Source organism: Sus scrofa, chromosome 15, assembly GCF_000003025.6.
Source record: "Sus scrofa isolate TJ Tabasco breed Duroc chromosome 15, Sscrofa11.1, whole genome shotgun sequence".
NCBI classification, from domain to species: domain Eukaryota; kingdom Metazoa; phylum Chordata; class Mammalia; order Artiodactyla; family Suidae; genus Sus; species Sus scrofa.
The window spans coordinates 132,293,818-132,304,474 of record NC_010457.5 but is presented as its reverse complement, the minus strand read 5'-3'; the positions used below and the strand labels follow the sequence as shown (position 1 = coordinate 132,304,474).

Sequence of the window (10,657 nt, the reverse complement as noted above, 5' to 3'; positions counted from 1 at the left end):
GTCAGAGGCCAGCAGGCACCCTCCCAGCTGGAGGCATCACCAGTGTTTCTCCCTCCAGAACTGACTGGGCACTATCCAGGAGGTAAACCTTTTTCTCTACCCTCTTAGGTTCAGTTCCTGGGAACCTGCAAATTAAACTGGCAAAATACAGATTTAACAAGAGAAAACAGGTTTTTTAATTCACATACATGTATGAGAGTTCACAGAAACACATGACCCAAGAAGGTGGTTGGAATTGGGGGCTTATGTATTATCTTTTGTAGGGGAAAGGGAATGAGGGAAAGGCAGTTATGGGGAAATAAATGACTTTTAGGAAAGAGCCCTTGGGAGAACAGAGAGATTTGATAGTTTTGTGACAATATCTGTTTAGGTGACTTCTTATCCCAGGGTAGACTTTCTCTGTGGTTAAGAATCAATCTTCCGGAGTTCCTGTTGTGGCTCAGTGGTTAACGAATCCAACTACGAACAAGGAGGCTGCGGGTTCGATCCCTGGCCTTGCCAGTGGGTTAAGAATCTGGCATTGCCGTGAGCTGTGGTGTAGGTTGCAGATGTGGCTCGGATCCCGCGTTGCTGTGGCTCTGGCGTAGGCCAGTGGCTACAGCTCTGATTAGACCCCTAGCTTGGGAACCTCCAGATGCTGCAGGAGCAGCCCAAGAAATGGCAAAAAGACAAAAAACAAAACAAAACAAAAAAAAGAATCAATCTTCCCTGGTTGCAAAACTTCTGGGGAAGGGATTTATGACAGTTGAGTGCTTTGAGGAGGCCCTGCTTTTATTTTATTTATTTATTTATTTGTCTTTTTGCCATTTCTTGGGCCGCTCCCTCGACATATGGAGGTTCCCAGTTGAGTGCTGTGAGGAGGCCCTGCTTTTATTTATTTATTTATTTATTTTTTATTTATTTATTGTCTTTTTGCCATTTCTTGGGCCGCTCCCTCGACATATGGAGGTTCCCAGGCTAGGGGTTGAAGCAGAGCTGTAGCCGCCCGCCTGCGCCAGAGCCACAGCAACACAGGATCCAAGCTGCATCTGTGACCTACACTACAGCTCACGGCAACACCGGATCCTCAACACACTGAGCAAGACCAGGGATCGAACCCTGCAACCTCATGGTTCCTAGTCGGATTCATTAACCACTGATCCTTGACGGGAACTCCAAGGAGGCCCTGCTTTTAGAAAAGAGGAGTTCAGGGGGCAAAAAGCAAAAACCAAAAGACATAACCAAAAAACCCCTACAAAATTCTTGGGAGTTCCTGTTGTGGCTCAGTGAGTTAAGAACCTGACTGGCATCCATGGGGAGGAGGGCTTGATCCCTGGCCTCGCTTAGTGGGTGAAGGATCCCATGTTGCCATGAGCTGTAGTTTAGGCACATAGCAAGTGCTCACTTAAAACAGCTAACCTCTCTGGGTGTTGGGGATACGGGGCTGAACAAAACCAGGTCCCTGCTCTCCCGGGTCTTCCATGCTGGAGAGGAACCTGTTAGACAAAGGAGCCCGGGCCATTATCAGATGACAGAGGGCTAGGAGAAGAGCAAGCAGGTGAGGGACAGAGAGGTGCGTTGATTGGGAGGGGCAGGGAGGGGACATCTCTGAGCAGAGGCCAGAGGAAGGGGGAACCCTAGGAACTGCGGTGCTGCCCCTGAGGCACGTTCCCCAGGGTTGCACTCAGGCCTGTGCTCGGCTGCCGGTGAACCCGACCCAGATGCGGCCACAGGGGCCCTGGGATCCGAAAGGCGAGTTTAGAGGGGTGGATTTTCCTGCCTTTGATCCTTCTTCCGTTCCTCTCCGCCGCACAGTTCCACTGCGCCACCGAACAGATCTTAGGACCCGCCTCCGGGAGGAGCGCTTACTACACACTCACTGCCCGGGCAGCAGCGGTGCTCTGGGAAACCCGCCGGTGCTACGGCTACAGGGTGAGGCCGGAGCTGCAAGGACCAGAATAGAAGGTCTAAATTTAAACTGGGTCCGTCTGTCCGCAGGCTTCGCGGAGCCAGGGGCCGATACACCCTGGGGCGGCTCCCTTTCAGGCTGGCCTCCCGGAGGACCGCTGGGGCCTCCCGCTGCAAGGCCCTCCTCCCTGCGATCCGTCCCCCCCAACCCCGCCCCGCCTCCCTGCTCCTCCCCTTCCGCCTCCCTCCTCCTCCCCCTCCTCGCTGCTCCTCCCCCTCCCCCTCCTCCCAGCTTCTCCCCTCCCCCCGCCGTCCCCCTCCTCCTTGATCCCCCCCTCTCCGTCCTCCTCTCTCCCCTCTCTCCCTCCTCCCTCCCCTCCCTCCTCCCTCTCCCCTTCCTCCTCCCCTCCCTCCTCCCTCCTCCCCCTCCTCCCCCTCCTCCATCCTCCCCCCTCCTCTCCCCCTCGCCACCCTCCTCCCAGAGTGGAAACTGTTTCGTTTCTGGCTGCTCAGAGCTGGTTTCCTCCCAAGGAAACACTGTCTCATGGCAGCTGGGGCAGGGCCTGCCCCCTGGAATTTCCCTGCAGCGGACACTCAGCGGGCGCGCGGGCCGCTGGCCTGGGCACCGCCCAGAGGGGGCCCCGCCCAGAGACCCGGAGGTAAACAGAAACAGAAACGAGCTGGGAAAACCCTCCGGGCCCCTCTGGAGCCTGGGTTCTAGTTCCAACTCTGCCTCCACCTCCGTGTGTGGCCTCAGCCAATCAGCTCGTTTCCTCAAGCCAGTTTTTCACCTTTGCAGTGTTAAGATGGGTTTCTCCAATAGCAGCGTAGACCAGAACTCGAAAGGAATCGCCTTAGGAAGTTCTCTACTCCGAAGTTGTTGCTTTCATTGTGCAAAATATTTTCAGTACCTCCCCCCCCCCCGAAAAATTCCTTTAGAGCCAGTTTCAGGCACTCATGCCTGCCCTGCTACATTTCATTTTTGCCCGGAGGGCTCCCTGCTCTGCTCCCTACCGAGACACTTTGGGCTGGTTCCAAATATCGACTTCAAAAGATTCCTGGGAAGATGGGGAGAAGTGTCTGGAGCAGTCAGGCCGCTCTCCAAACCTGCAGCCACTTGCAAAGTCCTGCTAGGGCCTTAAGCAGCCTGCCACTCAGGCACCGAGGGGTCTGTACCCTCACGGCCAAACGGAAACTTCCAGTTTCAGACCCCACCTCGGGAGGCAGCAGCTTGGGAGAACCCAGCCAGGCACCGCTGGGGCTTTTGGGCTTTTATTCACCGAGACCAGAGGACAGGGGCGGTCGTGGACCCGATGCACGCGGGGATGGTCACAGCCCAGACGCCCCCGCGCAGGCTGTGTGCCTTGGCTTTAGCCGGAGAGAGTGCGTCAAGGGGACACACCCAGGGGACACACCCGGACACACTGGGTTACCTGGCAACACGGAAAGCCAGGCCCAGGGACCCACACCAGCGCGGGGATGACACATACGGTTTCTCACGGAGAACGCACGAAGCTGGCTGCCCCTACACACTCTCCTGCCACAGGAATCCGTCCCCAGGGAAAGCCTTGGGTCAGACACCGATGTGTAACTGAGGAGCCTGCTCATCGACTCCCCCCAGACGCTCACACCCCCCCCCCGCCAAACTTCCGGTTACACCTCCGAGACACATTCTTCCAGTGGCCAGAGCCTAGAAGCCTCACCTCCTTTTGTTTGCTCTTGGAAAAACCTTTGGCTTTTCCCTTTTAGCCAGCCAGTGACCGAAAGGTCTATTTCTGTAACGTCTTAGTATTCACCAAAGATTGTTCTTTTGCAAAGTCTATGATAAATTACAAAGAATGCCTTCGACCTTCATTGGCAAATTCAAATATGCGAACACAAAACACAGCGGGAATTCTTTAAGAGGGCAGTTTTTAAAATTTAAAATTCACAAGCACTGCTTGAAAAAAATTTTTTTTCAACTTTTGGGTGTAAGAGAAAAGCAAGTTGACCTAAAAGATTTTTTAAAATTCCATCCTGGTAAACAGGAAAACAGCCACAACCTTGGAGTCTTTGAAAGTGTAGCGTGAAGGAGTTCCCTTCGTGGCTCAGCGGTTAACGACCCCCAACTAGGATCCATGAGGACAAGGGTTCCATCCCTGGCTACACTCAGTGGGTTAAAGATCCAGCGTCCCTGTGAGCTGTGGTGTAGGCCAGCAGCTACAGCTCTGATTGGACCCCTAGCCTGGGAACCTCCGTATACCATGGGTGCAGCCCTAAAAAGATGTAAAAAAATCTAGGGGACAGCCGTGCAAACAGATAGGTCCAAGGACAAGCCCCTTGTGTAGATTCTGTCCCTTCTTGGGACATTTCTTTGGGTTTTGGTTGAGAGCGCTAGTTTCTTGGACAACAGCAGCAGGCCTCTTTGCAGTCCCAGCACCAGCAGGACCAACCTAGACACAGCTTCTGATCTACACACTGGGTAGGCCCTCCCCAGACATCCAGAACCTCTGCCCTCTGTCCTTTCCCCCTTTTTCCTCCCTCCTTCTTCTGTCTTCCCCCTTCCTTAACCTCTGGCAGGAATTCCTGTGTGAGCTTGGAACAGCTCCCTTTAGTGAGCTGGGGCCTGGCCACACTTAGCCACTCCTCCCAAAGATTAAGTCCCCTCTCGCTCAAAATTCCTTTCTGTTCTTACTGTTTATACTTCAGTCCTCATCCAAGACAGAAATACAGCAAAAAAGCCTATTAGATTCAACTTTTTTTATTTTTTGCCATTTCTTGGGCCACTCCCATGGCATATGGAGGTTCCCAGGCTAGGGGTTGAATCGGAGCTGTAGCCGATGCCCAACACCAGAGCCACAGCAACTCGGGATCCGACCCGAGTCTGCAGCCTACACCACAGCTCACGGCAACGTTGGATCCTTAATCCAGTGAGCAAGGCCAGGGCTCGAACCTCATGGTTGCTAGTTGGATTTGTTAACCACTGAACCACGACGGGAACTCCCTACATTCAACTTCTTTTAAATGAAAAATGTCTTTTTTTTTTTTTTTTCTTTTCTTCCTTTTTTTTTTTTGCTTTTTAGGGCTGTACCTGCGGCGTATGGAGGTTCTCAGGCTAGGGGGCTAATTGGAGCTGCAGCTGCCAGCCTACACCACAGCTCACAGCAACACCAGATCTTTAACCCACTGAGCAAGGCCAGGGATTGAAGCCGAAACCTCATGGTTCCTGGTCAGATTTGTGTCCACTGCGCCACAACGGGAACTCCTAAATGAAAATTTTCTATATGCCAAAACTCACCACACAACAAATTGAAAAGGCGAAAGACAAACTTGAAAAATACATTTTGGGGGTTCTTGTTGTAGCTCAGTGGTTAACGAACCTGACTAGCATCCATGAGGACACAGGTTCAATCCCTGGCCTCGCTCAGTGGGTTAAGGATCCAGCGTGGCCATGAACTGTGGTGTAGGTTGCAGACATGGCTCGGATCTGGCATTACGGTGGCTGTGGTGTAGGCTGGCGGCTACAGCTCTGATTGGACCCCTAGCCTGGGAACCTCCATATGCCATGGGTGCAGCCCTATAAAGACAAAACAAAACAAAACAAAACAAAAACATTTTGTAGATAAATGTGGCAACAGAGGCAAATATCCTTAATATACAAAAGGCTTTTTTAAAGCATAGGGCACCAGGAGTTCCCGTTGTGGCTCAGTGGTTAACAAATCCGACTAGGAACCATGAGGTTGCGGGGTTCGATCCCTGGTCTTGCTCAGTGGGTTGAGGATCCGGTGTTGCCGTGAGCTGTGGTGTAGGTCACAGATGCGGCTCGGATCCTGCGTTGCTGTGGCTCTGGTTTAGGCTGGCAACCACAGCTCCAATTAGATCCCTAGGCTGGGAAACTCCACATGCCGAGGGAGCAGCCCTAGAAAAGGCAAAAAGACAAAATAAATAACATATAGGGCACCAAAGAGAAAGATGAGAGATGTGAGCAGGTACGTTCATCAAAAGAATGAAACAAATGTTTAACAAGAGAAGAAAAGTCTCACCCTCCTTAATACTCAAAGTAAGACAAAATAAAGCCATTTGAGGAGTTCCCACTGTGGCAGATCAGGTTAAGGATCCAGCATAGGTCGCAACCGTGGCTTGGGTTCGATCCCTGGCCCCAGGAACTTCCATATGCTGTGGGTGCAGCCCAAAAAAACCAATTTTCGAAATAACATTTCCCCTTATTACTATCACACTAGCAAGTGAATCCTCACTGTTGGGCAGAGTCTTCCTTATTAATTACCTCTAGGAATGGCAAATAATTGAAAGAGCCTTTTATTTTAAGGAAAAATTGAGCCTTAAAATTAACTGGTACCAGAGTTCCCATCGTAGCTCAGTGGAAACGCATCTGAGCAGCATCCGTTAGGATACAGGTTTGATCCCTGGCCTCGCTCTGTGGGTTAAGCTTCCGGTGTTGCCATGAGTTGTGGTGTAGGTCACAGATGCAGCTCAGATCTGGCTGGCATTGTTGTGGCTGTGGTGTAGGCCAGGGACTACAGCTCCAATTCGACCCCTCGCCTGGGAACCTCAATATGCCGCAGGTGCAGCCCTAAAAAGACCTCACCCCCCAAAAAAAATTAACTGGTACGTTTTGACCTGTCAATTCTACCTCTAGAAGTTATCTGGAAGGCATGACTAAAGTATCCGAAATGCATGGCTACAGAAATGCTTCTTGCAGGCCTGTCATTAAAACAAAAAGAAAAATGTGTTTGTAGTTTTTCCCTTGCTTTTTATTTTTTATTATTATTATTTTTTTGTCTTTTTGCCATTTCTTGGGCCGCTCCCACGGCATATGGAGGTTCCCAGGCTAGGGGTCCAGAGCTGTAGCCACCGGCCTACGCCAGAGCCACAGCAACTCGGGATTCGAGCCACGTTGGCAACCCACACCAGAGCTCACGGTAACGCGGGATCGTTAACCCACTGAGCAAGGCCAGGGATCGAACCCGCAATCTCAAGGTTCCTAGTCAGATTCGGTAACCACTGAACCATGACGGGAACTCCTCCCTTGCTTTTTACATTGTATACCCAATGCTCCTGGGCCTATTTTATGTGATATTTAAATTCTGAACATGCGCAACCAGAACATTCTTTTGTATTTCAGTATCTTAACTAAAATGCAATCGCTAAATATTCTGAGCAGGGGTGAATCTGAGGGCTGATTCAGCCCCTCCCTGGCGCTGTCACCTGTGGAAAGGGTCTTTCCCCTTCCGTTTCCTGCTCTGAGGTCGTGGGACCTCGGGTTGAATGAGGCCCATGAGGTGGCAAGGACACCGTGTGGAGAGAAGTTGGCAGAAGAGGAGGGAGGCTCTTGGGAAGTAGCTTGGAGCTTGGATACCAGGTAACTGGAGCCATGGTGCTGAGCCATCTGTCTGGGGTGACAAGTCCTTTACAGGAGGGGATGGGTCAATAGGCTGCATTAGGGTCTCACACCTTCTGCCTCCCCATCACCCACCCTGTTGTTCCCAAGGTGCTGGCTGTCTCAGGCTTTCCCATGGTCAAGGTCACGTAGAAAGGGAAGGCAAATTCCCTGGTGGCCTGGCAGTTACAGAGTAGATGTTGTCACTGCTGTGACTTGGGTTCGATCCCTGGCCCAGGAAGTTCCATATGCTGAGAGTGTGATGAAAAGAAAATGAAAGGGAACACAGAGAAAACCCTTTTATGGAAAAACTGCCGCATCTCCTGAACTTATCTCTGTGAGTAAGTGAGCTCCTCCCTCCCACTGTCCTCCTGAGCTCCCTCTTATGGCCCAGGCTCTCCAGTGACCCTGTCCCCAGTGGGACAGATGCAGTCTCAAGGTAGCTGTGAAGCACATTCGCCCTGGCCTAGGGTTGGAACTGCCGTTTCCCATCATCCCCGGACAGGGAATCTTCCTCAAAATATGGCTGCTTCCAGACAGGTCTGTGTGCCACAGCCCCACTCTGAGGCGCAGGCCTGGCGGTCATCTCTCTGCATCCCCCAGAGAGTCGGGCCTTTTCTCTGATTCTTCTAAAACGACTCTTGGCCTGGCTGTTGCTTTTCCACCCATGTCCTCCTCGTCCTGGCCCTCCTTCCCTTGGGCTCACCCTACTCAAGAGTTAGCCAACACAATGGAATACTACTCAGCCATAAAAAAGAACAAAATAATGCCATTTGCAGCAACATGGATGGAACTAGAGACTCTCGTCCTGAGTGAAGTCAGAAAGAGAAAGACAAATGCCATATGATATCACTTATAACTGGTATCTAATATACAGCCCAAATGAACCTTTCCACAGAAAAGAAAATCATGGATTTGGAGAATAGACTTGTGGTTGCCCCGAGCGGGGGTAGGGAGTGGGATGGATTGGGAGCTTGGAGTTAACAGATACAAACTATTCCTTTTGGGATGGATTAGCAATGAAATCCTGCTGTGTAGCACTGAGAACTATGTCTAGGCACCACGGAGCATGACAATGGGAGAAAAAAGTGTGGATCTATGTATGTGTAACTGGGTCCCCATGCTGTGCAGTGGGGAAAAAAAATCGTGTTGGGGAAATAACCATTAAAAAAAAAAAAAAAAGTTATCCAGTTTACTTCAAAGTGGCACAACCCCTTCTCTCTCATTCTAGCTGAGTGGCGTTGACACTATTTTCAGCCGCCGACCCAGACAGATCTTGGCTGCTTCCATGCAAAACAGCACGGTTGAGCTGCCCCGGTTGGGGGCAGGCTGAGGCCTGGACCCCTCCCCCCCATCTCCAGCTGACTCCTTCCAGAGGCGGGCTTGTTACCCTGTTACCCGTCAGACTTATCTGAGAACCTTTCAACAAACAGGAATTCCAGAGCCCCTGCCAGGCTTCCTGGAGGTGGGGCGGGGGGGGGGGGTGTCTGTGCTTTTGCACAAGCCTCCCAGAGACTCTGAGGAGAGGCTGGCTGGCCGCTCCTCGGTGGCATTGGGGGCTCCCTTGGGCCATGGGGGTCCTGCCACCTTCACGACCTGCCACACGTCCCCTTTAACTCCTCTGTTCCTTTGGGAAGTGACTCTTCACCTGCTCAAGTCCCACTGGGGCCGCTTCATTGGGCCTACACCTCTCTCGAGTCTACACCTGCCTTCTCTAAACAGCTTACCGTGTGCTGCTCAGAGGGGCTAATACAGTTCAACTGATTTTTAATTTCACAAGTTTTGTAGGAACACCTCTCTCTCTCTCTTCCTTCCTCCCTCCCTCCCACCCTGCCTCCGTCTGTCTTTCTGTCTTTCTTTCTTCCTTCCTTCCTTCCTCCCTTCCTCTCTTTCTTTGTCTTTTTTCTTTTTAGGGCCACACCCAGGCTAAGCGCTGCATCTGAATCGGAGCTACAGCTGCCAGCCTACACCATAACCACAGCAACTCAGGATCCTAGCCTCGCCTGTGACCGACACCACAGCTCACAGCAAAGCCGGATCCTTAACCCATGGAGCAAGGCCAGGGATCGAACCCTCGTCCTCACGGATAGAGTCGGGTTCGCTAACTGCTGAGCCACCGATGGGAACTTCCAGGAACACCTCTTTATTGTAAAACAATTCAGGTGATTCAGACAGAAGGAGGCTTTTCATCCTCCCCAGCCCCCAGCCCCACACGGGGGAGCTCTGGGGCCAGGGGCCTTCCTGACCCTTGTCCGTGATTACCTGGATTCCAGATCTGGAGGGACAAGGGCCATCCTTCCCCCAGCCCAGCACTGCTCTTCTGCCTGAGCCGTGATCCGGGCCCCGTGCCCTTGACCCCCTTCCAGCTTCTCTCCCTTCCACAGCCCCCACCGCTGTGTCTGCATACGTGTGCCCACACATGCACACGAATGTACATGGGTGTTTCTTTTCCTGAAAATTATCATCTCTCTCTGAATCCTTACATGCCTTTAACCTGCCCTCTCTTCTCAGTCTGTCTTCTCCCTCTGGAGCCCAACTCTTTTTTTTTTTTTTTTTTTTTTTTTGCTTCTTTTTTGGGGGGGCCGTACCCGTGGCGTATGGAGGTTCCCAGGCTAGGGGTCTAATCGGAGCTGTCACTGCCGGCCTACGCCAGAGCCACAGCAACGCCAGATCCAAGCAGCATCTGCGACCTCCATCGCAGCTTGCTGCAATGCTGGATCCTTGACCCACTGAGTGAGGCCAGGAAATGAACCTGCAACCTCATGGTTCCTAGTTGGATTCGTTTCTGCTGTGCCACAATAGGAACTGCTTTTTTTTCTTTTTTTCTTTTAAGGCTGCATTCACAGCATATGGAAGTTCCAGGCTAGGGGCTAAACTGGAGCTGTAGCTGCCAGCCCATGCCACAGCCACAGCCACAGCCACACCGGATCCTTAACCCACTAAGAGAGGTCAGGGATTGAACCTGCAACCTCAGGGATGCTAGCTGGGTTTGTTACCACTGAGTCCTCTATGGGAACTCCTTGAGCCCAACTTCCTCACCCCGTGGGCTCCCTTCCTGAATACTGAACATCGTCACACCTGTAGCAGGTGGGTCCTAGCCTGCACCCCTGCTGGATCCTCCCTGGGATGTGCTGACCCAGGTCCGGGGTGGCAGCTCCTGTTAGCACAGCGCTGTTCCCCCCCACCACCCCCAGGCATAAGTGCTCTGGCCTTGGGTAGGGCCTGGCCATCCAACATCTGGAGTCTCCACGCCCAGGCCAAGTCCCTCGACACGGGCGCCCCCAAGGTGACCAAACAGCTTCTTCAGGAGGATGAAGGGGCCGGGAGTGTCTGGGGAGCTCCTCTTGCAGCAGCGCCTCGAGTTCATCTCTGCAGTCGCCCTCAGGCTTCTGT

At 52.3% G+C, this 10,657-nt stretch overlaps 1 long non-coding RNA gene across 1 annotated transcript; it reads right to left on the bottom strand.

Moving 5' to 3' along the window:
* Positions 1,606-3,940, bottom strand: LOC106506398. Its single transcript, XR_001301670.2, has 2 exons — positions 2,679-3,940; positions 1,606-1,923 (listed from the first exon to the last, which is right to left on the bottom strand). It is a non-coding gene; the product is annotated as an uncharacterized LOC106506398 (long non-coding RNA).